The sequence below is a fragment of the Geotrypetes seraphini genome, chromosome 4, assembly GCF_902459505.1.
Source record: "Geotrypetes seraphini chromosome 4, aGeoSer1.1, whole genome shotgun sequence".
NCBI lineage: Eukaryota > Metazoa > Chordata > Amphibia > Gymnophiona > Dermophiidae > Geotrypetes > Geotrypetes seraphini.
In genome coordinates this window covers 57,087,320-57,101,876 of record NC_047087.1, presented here as the reverse complement: position 1 = coordinate 57,101,876, position 14,557 = coordinate 57,087,320, and the positions used below count along the sequence as shown (strand labels likewise).

Sequence of the window (14,557 nt, the reverse complement as noted above, 5' to 3'; positions counted from 1 at the left end):
TCCCTTCACCACTGTCCAATATTCCTCCCTCTTGTATCCCTTTCAATCTGTCCCATTGTTCCCTTGCCACATTTCTCACTCTCATCTTTTTCTTCCCTATCACATTCTGCACCTTCCTCCCTACGACCAAAAATTCTCCTCTTTCTTCCATTTGCCGTGTGTGTGCCGTGAGAGAGGTCTGGTGCCCCAGAGTAAGAGCAGGGGTGCCCACACTTTATGGGCTTGCGAGCTACTTTATAATGACTAAGTCAAAATGATCTACCAACAATAAAATTTAAAAAAAACACAAAGCACAATGAAAGGCAGAGAAAATGTTAATTATTCATATTCCGGGTTTTTTCAAAGAGGTCACGGCAGATGACTCTATGCAATGTCACCTCGGTAACAAAATACAAAAATAGACAAATACACCCCCTCCCTTTTTAATAAACCACAATAGTAGGTTTTAGCACAGGGAGTTACGCTGAATGCCTCGCGCTGCTCTCAATGCTCATAGGTTCCCTGCGCTAAAAAACGATATTGCGGTTTAGTAAAAGGGAGCCATAGTGCAAAATATAGACAGCAGATATAAATTCTCAAAACAGACACATTTTGATCACTAAATTGAAAATAAAATCATTTTTCCTACCTTTGCTGTTTGGTGATTTCATGAGTCTCTGGTTGCACTTTCTTCTTCTGACTGTGCATCCAATCTTTCTTCCTTTTTTTCAGCCTCCTGTATGTTTCCTCTCCTCCAGACCTCATTCTCTCCCCCAACTTTTTCTTTCTGTCTCCCTGTTCCCCCTTCTTTCTGTCTCCCTGTCTGCCCCCTTTCTTTCTTTCTCCGTGCCCTCCCCCAAGCCACTCGGTTTGCTGCCACCGCCATCGGGGAATAGCCCCCAAGCCACCGCTGTCCCAAGCTTTCCCTGCAGAAGCGTCACGCTGACCAGCATTCCGCTCCCTGACGTCAATTCTGACGTAGGAGAGGAAGTTACGGGCCAACAAGGCATTTCTCCTCATTCCATCCAGCCTGAGCCCCATCTCTCCTTGATCCAGCATTTCCCTTCTATGTTTGTCAGAATTACCGTTCCACCTATTTTCCAGCATCACCCTTCTTTGTGTCCATCTCACCTATATCCCTATCTCACCACTTTTTCAGAATCTTCATTTGTCTCTGTCCTTCTCTTTACCCCATGTTCACCATTTGCCCTTTCAATGTCTTTATCTCCCCCCCACCCCCACTTTTTCAGCATTACTTCTATGTCTCTATTTCACCCCCTCTTCATGTCCCCTCTGTATCTCTATCCTTATTCAGTAGGTCCTGCTTACCCTTTCTCTTCTTTGTGTCACTATCTCCATTTTCAGCTTTCCCCCCTTTTCCTTTGTTACTGCACCCGGAAGCCAGAATCTTTCCACCCTCCCTCCACTCCGGCCCAGCCCAGTATGAAATATTTCCTTTGGTTTCCCTCCCCTCTCTCTTTCTCTCTCTCTTCTGCTCCCTCACCCACGAGTCCTGCATCTGGCCCTCTCCCTTCTACCTGCACCTGGCAAAACTCCCCTGCTCCGCGGCTGTCTTCAGCAACTCATCAGCAGCGATGATCAAGACAAGCTGCCGACATTGAGGCCTTCCCTCTACCAGTCACGCCTTTGTGGAAAAAGGAAGTTGAAACAAGCGGGACTCGCAGAGGGTAGGCCCCGACGTCAGAAGCTTGTGTCGATCGCTGCTGCTGAGTTTCCGAAGAGAGCCGCGGAGCAGGGGGTGTGGCCGGAAGCAGGTAGAAGGGAGAGGGAGATAGGAAGGCTGTAGAAGCTCCGGAGCATGACACCAACCCCGGCCAGGATGATTTCTTTTTCAGGCGTGCAGCTTACAAGTCCGGCGTCGCGGCGGGAAATAGCCATGATGAGCAGTGAGCTCAGCACGTACACAGATGAAAGCCTAGCTTGCTGATTGGTCCGGCGGCCCCGCCCTGCCGTGCCGCCGGACCAATCAGCAAGCAAGGCTTTCATCTGTGTACGTGCTGAGCTCACTGCTCAGCATGGCTATTTCCCGCTGCGACGCCGGACTTGTAAGCTGCACGCCTGCATCGCCAGAATTTAGGTAGGCTGTTTTCATCCCCGTGGGAGTCCCGTGGGCCAGTGGGAGTCCCGTGGGTCAGGGGGGTATCCCCGTGGGAGTCCCGTGGGCCAGGGGGCGTCCCCGTGGGAGTCCCGTGGGCCAGGGGGGGAACCTGCGGGATCCCCGCGATCCCCGTTCCCGTGCAGACCTCTAATCTGGAGCCCTGTCCAAAATTACTGAGTTTTGGACCATTGACATATAGTAATTTTAAAACATATTGTTTAATACATATAATGACTACTTTTTGTCAGGTTAATATGATGCTCGTTGAGTGTACTCCGTATTCACAATATTTCTCCTACAGATAATGTGTATACTGACTCCACTATGTAAATAATAATCAGTTTATATACCGCAAGGCCGTAAAGTTCTATGCGGTTTACAATAGTTTTTTTTAAAAACCCAATAAAATAAGTTGAATAGAACTAAAAAAGTTAAAAGCCAATAATTAGAGACACTAAAATGATCAAAATAGTACATAATAAATTTTTTACGAATTAGCTGCCTAAATACTTTGAAAAACAGATATGTTTTTAGATGTCTCCTAAATTCCCCATAAGTGTCAGTAAGCAAAAGCAATTGTTCTAAATCCTTACCCCATAACGCCGTTTGATATGAAAAAAGATTTTGTTGATGTTTTTTAAGTTTGCATTCTCTAACAGGCGGAAAACCAAAATTCAGATGTGAGTTTCTCTTATGTCTGTATTACTTCATGTATGTTATTACATAATCATTTGTATATACTATCATGATTTGTACAGTTAAATGGTAAGTTTGTTAATTTATATCATATTAATAAAATCTATTAAAAAAATAAAATTGTGGGGGTTGAGATCCAAAATGATGTCCAAGCTTTCTGCTTTTCTTTGTAAAAATTTACCTCTTCCTAATATTGATGGAGAAGCATAAGGAAAAAACTCAAACGTACCCTGATTTCCAATCACTTCTGTCAGCAGCCCGATGGACCAGATTGCTATTGACAGAGGTACTCCTGGGCAATTGCATTGCTGGGGACAGGGGAAAGGTATGCTGCCACCTCTGCCTGTTAATACCACTGTCTTATCTTTAGGGAACTACCAATTGATCCTGTGTTGAGGGGCAAGGATCATGGAGACGTGTAACTTTGTGAGGTAACTGGTATGACTATTGTGGCATCAGACTATCCCGAGAGTCATATTTTTAGTACAACTGTTTGTGCTGAGTCCAAATATTCCACTCAGATCATTGGTGCATACTTTGGTGAATCGCTGTAGACCACAAGTTTGATGAAAAAATTTGTTGTGGAATGCACAGACAAATATTTGACACAACGTAGCTCAATAGGGATCAGATTTTAGGAACTGGAAGAAATTATGACCAGATACTGCCCCAGTAAACTTTTAGGCACACTGCGCTGTTCTTTCCTGAGATGAAGTGCTATTAAGATTGATGAAAAAATTATGCAAATTTTCAGCTATATTTAGGACTCCTTTTACTAAGGTGCACTATCGTTTTTAGCGTGCGCTGAAGATTAGCGCGCACAAACCACGTGCTAAACGAAAAATACTAATGCAAGCTGTATGGAGGCATTAGCATCTAGTATGCGTGGCATTGTAGCGCGCGTTAAGCATGCGCTAAAACCGCTAGCACACCTTAGTAAAAGGAGCCGTTAATGTCATATCACAACTGTATATCCTCCAATTTCCTCTCTTCTGTACCATCTGAAAGAGCAATTATTTGGCTACAAAACTCACCAACCACATTTTTGACCTGCTGTTCATAATAACTTAAAAAAGGCCTGAAAGTACATCTGCGTTTTATGTTAAAATATGTGGGAGATGTAGACAGGCACTGGAATAATGAGAGAAACTTTGAACTGGAAATTTGTGGCTTTCTAATAACTGTAAATTTTTATTAAGATGAAAAATTGTGATCAAAGAACAGTATGGTTTGGATAAGAGTAACAATTTCAAAGACAAATCATGCTTCACAAGCACTTCAAATGCCTCTCATCATGCAACTAGCCTGAGTGCAATGCCTGGAATTTGTTATCAATATTGGACAAAAACAGTTTGTGAATAGCTGCATTGCCTTCCTGTTGAATAAAGCACTAATATTATTTCTTTGTGGAATTATATCTTTGCTTTGTGGAATTATATCTTTGGCTGCAAAGCTTCATAATGCAAATTCTTTGTGCATGTCATGTGCCATGATTGCTGGAACAGTTATGATTTGAACCGAAATGCAGGTCAGGAGCAATGAAGGAATCGAAGGCATTACATTTCTTTTTAAACATTTTTTGCCTGCTTTGTTTCCTCATAACAGGGGAGATAAACTAATATTACATTCCAAGCTTTGCACATTAAGGCCCCCTTTTATCAAGCATTAGGGTTTTTTATCGCTAGCCGCTGTGGTAAAAGCTCCGACATTCAAAGAATTCCTATGAGCGTCGGAGCTTTTACCACAGTGGCTAGCAATAAAAAAAAACCCATAACGTGACTTTTAAAAGTTATTTAATCCCCAAAATTGCAATTCTTTGGAGGCTTTCTTGGGCGTAGTACCTAGTCAAAGTTGCCATTTGAGAGTGACCTACGTTCAACAGCCTCCTAGGCTTGAAGCCAATAGAGATCCAGGTGAAACATTATTCATGACTTCATTTCAAGCTAAAGGGAACATCCACACAAAATTGTATTAAATTTGAAGGAGGTCGAGTGGAGGTGATTTTTAATATTGGTCCACTTGACATGGAATGATCCTTTTTCTTTTCAGCTTTAAGTTCATTTTTCTGAGACTTTGGTGCCCTGTGACCCCATTCTTACAAGTTTCACTGAGCCAGACTGCAGCTCTGCAGGACAAGCCTTCAGGTGGACCTGGGGAGCCAGCCTGCTGAGATTCTTTCAGGGCTTAAGGTCTGTTCCCCTGGGAGCCAGCTCACTTTCTTAGTTTCTCAGTGGCTTGAGCGCAGGCTGTGGACACCCTGTGTAAGAACCCTCAAGGGTATCAGAGTGTTATGTGTGTAGTTTGCCCACCCTGTTGCGTTGTGAGATTCCATGGGGGTGGAGGTCTCGGTCGGAGTCTGTCCGACTAGCAGCCCGAAGATTTATTGCTGTGGAGTTGGATTTGGTAGCATCTGAGGCCAAAAGTCCTTTCCTTCTCTCCAGCTTCATTGAAATAGCTGACAGAACTGTGAGTACACATCCACAGAACTGTGAGTACAGCCCCGTTATTTCATGTTGGAAAATTGGGGTGGGTCTGAACATCTTAAATTTGAGGGCTTCTGATGTTAGGGTTTAGGTCTTCCACTTCCAAAACTCCTTTTTCACTGATTTTGAATTTTCTAGTAAGTCTCCACAGGCCAATTTTGGCACAATTTTACTGGTGGCGGCCATCTTGGAATTCAATTAGGGCTCCTTTTACAAAGCCGCAGTAGCGGTTTTAATGCGCATGACTTTTAATCATGCGCTAACCCCGTACTAGCTGAAAAACTACCGTTTGCTCAAGAGGATGAGGTAGCGGCTAGTGCATCCGGTGGTTTAGCGCGCACTCTTAGACGCGTTAAACCGCTACTGCAGCTTCGGTAGGCACATTAGCACGTGTGACTTTTTATCACATGCTAGCCGAAAAACTACCGCCTGCTCAAGAGGAGGCGATAGCGGCTAGTGCGGCTGGCGTTTTAGTGCACAGTATTACATGCGTTAAACCGCTAATGTGCCTTCATAAAAGGAGCCCTTAGTCTTTTTAAACTACTTTAAAAAAACAAAAAACAGTATATCAAGACTTAATAAACTTGAAACATAAAACTTTTTTCAAAAGCCTCTAACTTCCTCAAAACCACTCAATTTTAATTTTAATTGACTGGGATGGACTCCTCGGGGTGTGAGGACAGTTACTTATCCAAATTGTGCTGGTTGTTCAGCAGAGGAGCCTCCTTGTACTGGGTGGGAACTTCAAGCTTAGTCCCATCCATATCCTTGAGATGTCCGAGAGCCCAAACAATATATTTGAATTGAATGCAAAATTGGAACAAATTAGTTGTTGGTTAGGAGACAATATTCTGGCACTTAATATCAATAAAACCAATACAATGTTAATTCCCTGGAACGATGGCCTTACACAGAAAAGTCCAATTGTAATTGTTAACTCCACCATCCAATCTGTCAGTTCAGTTAAAATCTTAGGCGTCAATCTACGAGGGTCATTTCATAAATAATACACATTTTTTTTAAATTTCTGCTTTTTTTTTTTTTCAAGTATTTCTTCAAGTATTTTTTCAAGTATTCAATATAGTCTCCCTGCTTTGCAATGACCGAGTCCCAACATCCGGGAAGCTTCATTATTCCATGCAAGACACCGTTTTAATTCAGTTGCCGAATGGCTTGGGAACTGGCGGAAGAAAGCTCTTCTAGAGAATTTAAACGATGTCCACGCATAAGTTGTTTCAACTTTGGAAAAAAGTCAGTCTGATGGTCTCATGTCTGGATTGTAGGGAGCATGAGGTAACACCTTCCAGCTGTATTCGTGTAGTTTTTCAATGACATTCCCTGTGTGCGGGCGAGCATTGTGAAGAATGAGTTGCCCATCCAAGAACAATTGAAGTCGGGTTTTGTGCATTTTTCTGCAAAAAAATCACGATAATACACTGCTGTGACACTTCTTCTACATGGAACTTTGACTGTGATAATGATGCCTTCATGATCGTAAGCAAAATCATCATTTGACTTTTGAGTTCATCAAAATTTTTTTGGTCGTGGGGAAGATGGAGCTCTCCACTCGTCATTGAAAAACTACATGAATATGGCTGGGAGGTGCTACCTCATGCTCCCTACAGTCTAGAAATCTAGACATGAGTCCACCAGACTTCAACCTTTTTCCAAAGTTGAAACAACCTATGCGTGGACATCGTTTTGCATCTATGGAAAAGCTTTCTTCCGCCAGTACCTGAGCCATTTGGCAAGTGAACAAAACGGTGTCTTGGATGGAATAATGAAGCTTCCCAGATGTTGGGACTCGGTCATTGCAAAGCAGTGAGATTATATTGAAGGACTGTAAAGAAATACTTGGGAAAAAAAACCTTGTAAATTAAAAAAAATAGTGTGCATTATTTATGAAATGACCCTTGTAGATTACAAATTAACTTATCATGATCAGATCAGCTTAACTGTCAAAAACTGCTTCTTTAAATTAAAAAATGATTAGATCTCTAGCAAAAGTACTTGATTCAGCATCTCTTAATATATTAATACATTCTTTGGTCATCTTAAAATTAGATTATTGCAATTTTTCATACAATAATTTGCCCCATAAAGAAATACGTTTACAAATTATTTAGAACACAGCGATAAAAATCATTGCTAATTCAAAAAGTTTGATTATGTTACACCCCTCCTAAAAAACGCCTACTGGCTGCCGATTCCGCATAGGATAACCTACAAACTAGCGCTTCTGACATTTAAAATCCGGCAATTACAACAACCTACTTTTCTGACAGACTGCTATTGCCTTATGCTCCATCATGAACACTTAGATCAGCGGAACAAAATCTTTTAACAATTCCTTTTTTTGTTGTTGTTGTTAGTTATGTTTTTAAATCTTTATTAATTTTCAAAACTTATAAAAGGTGCAAATATACTATACATTCAGATATAACAAATAAAAACACTTATATTTGAACAAATACTAAAACAAATTACTCCCACTGCCCACCCCGTTCCCTCCCTCCCTATCTGGATGTATGTAGAAATCAAAGAAATTCTAGGAATTAAGGATTTAATTAATTTAATCAATCTTCTGTTTAACAAATGCCTTCAATGGACCCCAAACTTCTTTAAACTTTTTATTGTGTCCCAGTTGTTCCACATTCATTCTTTCATACCTATAGTACAAACAAAGTGTTTCCCACCAAAAATAAAAGTTTAACCTGTCATAGTTTTTCCAGTTCCTAGTTATCAATTGCATGACCACCCCCGTCATAATCAGAAGAAGTCTACTTTTATTTGTGTCGATTGGACTCTTAGGTTTCAACAATGTCCCAAATATAACCACGTCATAAGACAATGGCATAGAGACACCTAATATCATATTAATTTTGCCCCAAATTGACTTCCAAAAATTGAGTATCAATGGACAATAAAATAACAAATGATCCAGTGTCCCTATTTCAAGATGACAGTGCCAGCATCTATTAGACTTTGAATTATCCAACTTTTGTAAATGAACAAGTATCCAAAAAGTTCTATATAACAAAAAGAACCAAGTTTGTCTCATAGATGCTGACGCTGTACATCTCACTCTCCAAGTCCAAATTCGTGGCCATTGTGTAGCAGAAATATGCTGCTTTGTTTCTATACTCCAGATGTCTCAAACTTGTATTAGGTTTTTTTCGCCAAATATTAATTTGTACCACTTAGCGGCCTGATGCCCTTGAAAATTTGTCTGAAAGCATAGCCCCACAAGCTATACTGATTTTTTTTAAGCTGTGCCAATCAGGGAACCCTTTTTGAATGGCCTGCTTCAACTGTAACCATTTATAACCTTGAGACTTTGATATACCAAATGATTGTTGTAGCTGTAATAAATCTACCATTTTCCCATTTAAAATTACATCATCTAGAGTACGTATTAGAGAATAACATGGTGACAAAATTCATCACCGTTCTCGTCCTGGCAGATAACCGCGGGAAACCATCTTCATGTCATTCTTTAAGGAGAGAGGGAAGAATCAGAGTATGAATGGACTCAACCACTGACCCTTAAGCTTTGCTTTGAAGAATGCTGGTGTAGAAGGACTGAGGTTGAAATAGACACTAGAAAATGATATGGGATTATTTCCCGCGGTTATCCGCGGGGACGGGAACAGTGATGAATTTTGTCAGCGTGTCATTCTCTAGTACGTATGCCTGCCTGCAATCAAAGTTTTCAGAGGATTTTAGACTTGCCGATTTGTATCTTGGAGTTTAACCATAGGGATTGACACTTTAGGGCTCCTTTTACGAAGCTGCATTAGAGCATTAACGCGCGGAATAGCGTGTGCTATATTTCCGTATGCGCTAGACACCAACGCCAGCATTGAGCTGGCATTAGTTCTAGCCGCTTAGCGTGCGGTAATATCCTGCTTGCGGTAAAAACGCTAGCACACCTTAGATTGCTTTATCGGAATAGGCATTAAAGCATCAGTAAATTTTAATGTCACGTAAGTTAATGAAAGATAATGTTGTCCTTATATATTCTAGGTAATTTGATACTCGATATATGGCTGAGATGAAGTGGTCACTGATCTGATCAAGTGAATCTATTATAAGGGGTGTTATATGAGATGAAGTGGGGCCATAAGATGACTTTCCAGAATTAACCAATCCAGCAGGGTCTCCATGAGTTCAGGAATGATCCAATACATACCCTGATGCAAAATAAAGGCTTGATGATACCTGTAAAAATTTGGAAAATTTACCCCTCCTGCCGATTGAGATTTTTGCAAAGATACTAAGGCTATTCTAGAAGTTTTACCAAGCCAAAGGAATTTTGTAAGAATCCCATTTAATTTTTTTTATAAAAAGAACTCTGAAAATGAACTGGTAACATACTCATTTGGTAACAAACTACAGGCGAGATCATCATTTTGATGGTTTGGACTCTCCCCCACCAAGAAAGATATAATGGATTCCAATGTTCACACATCTCTTTGAATTTCAATAATAAGGATTTTTCATTTACTGTCATTGTATCTTCCCCAATTATTTTTTAATCATTATACCCAAATATTTTATTCCCTCTTTCAAAGGAATGGGAATGGATCAAATAAACATTTTACAGAATGTATATTCAATGGAAAATCTCTGATTTACTCCAAATTATCTTATATCCAGAAAATTTTCCAAAACTATCAATCAATTCTAGTAAATGAGGGATGGTTGATTCAGGATTTTTCAAATGAAGCAAAATATCATCTGCATAAGCCAAAACTTTATAATCTCGACCTGCATATGGAATACCCTGTATCTCCTTTGTCTGCTGAATGGCCAACAACAAGGGTTCTAAAACAATATCAAAAGAGATAAGGGACATCCTTGTCTAACTCTCCTCTTTAAGCTTAAATGTTCCGAGAATGAATTATTAATATATAATCTAGATGAGGGGGAAACTATACAAGGTTTGAATCATTTGAATAAATCTGGAACCTATCCCAAACCAATCCATTGCTTGGTACATTAAAGTCCATTATACACGATCAAAGGCCTTCTCTGCATCTAAGGAAACAGAGATTGCTGGATCATCTATTGTTTTTGCTAAATTAAGTATATGAAGTGCCAATCTGGTATTATTTTCAGAATGTCTTTGAGCAACAAAACCCGTTTGGTGTATTCCAATTATGTAAGGGAGAGCCTTAGCCAACCTTAGAGCCAATAGTTTAGCCAGAATTTTTCCATCCACATTAATTAAATAGGCCTATAGTTTGAAACCAACATGGGATCTCTGTTTGGCTTTGGCAAAACAATTGTTAAAGCTTCTGCCATAGTACCTGATATCTGACCCTTCGTGATTGATATAATTTTAAAAGATGAGGTAACAGTATAGTTTCAAAAGATTTGAAAAACTCCACTGTGAATCCATCACTACCCGGAGCGGACCCAGCTCTGAGAGACTTCAATGCTGACTGTAAATGATATAGGCGCCTCAAGTTTTTCTTTTATATGCTCTGGAATTTTTGGCCCATTAATTAAATTAAAAAATTTTCTTCCTTCTTTCTCTTTATTTGAATATAGCTCAGAAGAATCTAAAGCTTTATAATCCAGAAATTGATTTAAAACATCCACAATGGGTATAAATTTTACCTTTTTCATCTTCAATGGCCGCAATCTTTACTCTTCTTTTTTTTTTTTTTTTTGCTTTAAGATAATTAGCCAATACTCTTCTTGCTTTATTTGAGTTTTGCTGACAAAACAAATCTTTCCTAGTCAATTGTGAGCAAATCTCATTATATTTATATTTAGCCTTCAACAGAGCATTCAAAGTATCATGTTCCCATTTCAAAGCCAATTGTGATTCTAAAGCCAAAATAATTTGTTCCAAATTGGAGAAATCTAAGTATTTTCCAAACATGTGCCAAGTATGATATAATCTGCCTTCTTACAGTTGCCTTGAAAGCATCCCATATAGGGCTCCTTTTATAAAGGTGCACTAGCGTTTTAAGCGTACGCACCGGATTAGCACGTGCTATAGTGCGTGCTACCCAAAAAACTACCACCTGCTCAAGAGGAGGCAATAGCGGCTAGCGCGCGCTGCATTTTAACGTGCACTATTCTGCACGTTAAGGCCCTAACACACCTTTATAGAAGGAGCCCATAGTCTCCAAAGACATCGCTGAGGTATTGAATTGAAAATACTCATTCATTTTTATTTGAATTTCCTCAAGAAAGTTTGAGCCTGCAAGCTGTGCATTATTAAACCTCCAAACAGGTCTATTAGAATCTTCTTCAGTGAACTGATATTCTATCCAAATTCCAGCATGACCCGACAAAATGATCGGATCTATGTTGGCTTTTGTAACCTGTTGAATTAAATGATCTGAAACAAAAAAAAATAATTATTGAGAATGATTTATGAACTTGGGAACAAAACATAAATTCTCGAGCATTAAAATGAAAAATCCGCCATATATCCTTTAATCCACATGTATGTATAAGATTATCCAGACCTAATGATTTTAATTGTTTACTCAGTTGTTTATCCATTATTGGATCAATGTCAGCATTGAAGTCTCCAGATACGATTAAATTAGTCATAGCCAGTGACAGAATTGTTTGTTGCAATTTTTTTTAAAGAAATCCGCCTGATTAGTATTAGGTGTGGAAATATTAAGAAGCATCAGGGTATCTTTCCTGAGGTCATATTAACATAGAGCCATTGGATCAACCCGAAAGTTATCAAATTTAGCAGAGATCTTCTTCTTAATCAGGATTGTCACACCTGCTTTTTTTTCCTATTGCAGAAGCAAAAAAACAATGTTTTATCCAAACTCCTTCCAGTTTGGCCGCCTCCACTGCTGATAAATGGGTTTCTTATATAAAATAAATATCTACTTCTTTGTTTTTTCAGAAAGTTGAGAATCTTTTTCTTTTAGATGGGGTGATTGAGTCCGTTGGGGTGATTGAGACCATTTACATTTAATGAGTATAATTTTAAAGCCATTTCCTTATATATAAAGGTACTAAAAAATGGAAAACTAATATCCTTTTTGCCAAAACCAAAACTAATCTTCCATACATATCCAGGATCCAAAACTAAAAATACCTTAATTCCCTCCCATATCCCTTCCCTGTAAATCATACGAAAACTTGGGTGCACGCATATAGACTAGCAATTACTATCTTCCCCCAAACACTTTGAATTCTCCCCCCAAATTAATCTATGTTTAATATTTACTAATAAATGAAATTATAATTCCCAACTATACTTAACTACAAAATCATATAAATTGAGATTATTAATCCCCAGGATTTCAGTTAAACCATATGCATTACATCCTATCTAGCTACTTAATCCAGAAAACAAAGTAGAGGAAATTTTTCATTTAACCCCTCTAGTAACATAAATACAGTAAATTCATTAAATATTATTCTACTGTGAGGTTAACAATATCACATTCTATATATATGATCTTTAACATTTTGTATAAAATTATTATACCATCAATTAATTAAAATAATAAATTACTCCCTTTAAAAAGGATAAATCTCATAAACAATCTATTTATACCTCAAAGGTTATATATTTAAATATAAATACTAAGGTAAAATTAAAACATCAATACTTTATCATCTATTGAATAAGCAAACTGATATACCTATTCCTAAGCCAGAAATTAAATCTATAAACCCTCTCATATGCAATAACCTCCATTTAGTAAGATAAATATCTGTGATTGCTAGTCAGAATCTAACACTTAACTAGTGAATATATATTAGACTAGTACTAACAAGATCAATATTGTCACCAAAATATTAATTATAGTAGAATCTTGATTAATTAAAAGCAATTAAAAACAAAAAAATAATTAGTAATCCATTAATCCCTATACCCAGAATGAACAAGTGCATTAAAATAATTCCATAACTACTCACCCCTTCATACAGATTAGATAGAAATTCTATCTAAAAAGGACATTAGTCATTTAAACTTATATATCCTTATAGCCATATAAGCCATAGCATTTATCAGCCTAACAGAATGTTACTCCATACTGCATGTCTTCCCCAATCCTCATAGTGTCCCACAGAAATGGTAAGCTCTGAAACGAGCCCTATCCCCAGCCTTTCAAAGAAAGTCATTTTTGGTTGTTTCTGACGTGGACGATCTTGTTCCATGTCACACCCGATCTGGAAACCCTGCCATGACCTTTGATGTATAGGAAACTAGACTAATGAAGTATTTCCCTTATTCCAATTTCATTAAATTAATCAAGTATTAAAGCTTTGACAATTTTTATACCCGATCTCCATTTTGAGAGCTGATCTTCCTGCAGTCAAGACAATCTTTATTAGCGGCTCGGCTTCCGGTGTTAAACATATAACTGACAGACATCTTGGCCCACCTAACTGAGCCATTTCAATACTCATTTAGAATATTCTAAATCGACATTGTTAATAGCAAGTTAGAATATTAGCTCCAACTCCATGAAATAATGGTCCTCCCATGTAACTCTCATTAATCCAAGTGTCCATTCAGTCTCCAGCACAAAAATCGCCATTTAAATAAGCAGTCATTACCATGCCCCAGAAAATTAAAAACATATTCACCAGAGTCAGTAATAAAATAAGATGGTCTTCCAAAGTTTATAAAGTCAAACCACATAGGTTTATGATATTCCATCTTGAAATTGGTTCATATATTCTTGTAATTTCATTGGATCTTCATAATGTATGGTCTTATTATAATGTGTAACCCTCATCACTGCCGGGTATAACAACCCGTATATTGCTCCCATCTGCCTCAGCTGTGGGCGGAGTAGCAAAAATTGTTTCCTCACAGTTGCTGTAGCCTTCGTGAAGTCAGGTAAGAATAAAATTCTTGATTCTTGCCATTTTAAGTTTCTTTATTCTTTTGCAGCCTTTAATATTTCCATGGCTTGTGGAAATTGAAGCACCTTAAAGATTAAAGATCTAGGGCCATTCTGACTGCTGTTTCTTCGCGATGGTATGCAGTGGGCTTTTTCAAATTCTAACGGTTGTTTGAAATTCAGGGAGAGTATTTTTGGTATAAAGTCCTCCAAAAACTTGATAGACTTGGCACCCTCAGCTCCCTCTGGAAGATCTAATAGTCTGATATTTTTCCTTCTGCCCCTGTTGTTAAGATCCTCTAGTTCTTTAGTCAGACGCATAATAGTTTTATTATTTGACTGTAATTGAATCAGGCTTGTCTCATTTTCAGTTACCCGGTGCTCTAACTTTTCCATATGAGCATATTCAGCTGCTTTGAAAGATTTGTTAC

General features: G+C 38.5%; 1 protein-coding gene across 7 annotated transcripts in view; it reads left to right on the top strand.

Moving 5' to 3' along the window:
• The window catches only part of TOX3 (TOX high mobility group box family member 3), a 317,190-nt gene that overhangs the window by 240,935 nt on the left and 61,698 nt on the right, over positions 1 to 14,557 (top strand). Inside the window, exon 1 of one of the 7 annotated variants that reach the window (XM_033940243.1) lies at positions 3,165 to 3,225. The exons of the other annotated variants lie outside the window; for them this stretch is intronic. The gene's annotated coding sequence lies outside the window, so the exon portion shown is untranslated. Of the gene's footprint in view, positions 1 to 3,164; positions 3,226 to 14,557 lie in introns of those variants that run through there. 7 annotated transcript variants of the gene reach the window in all.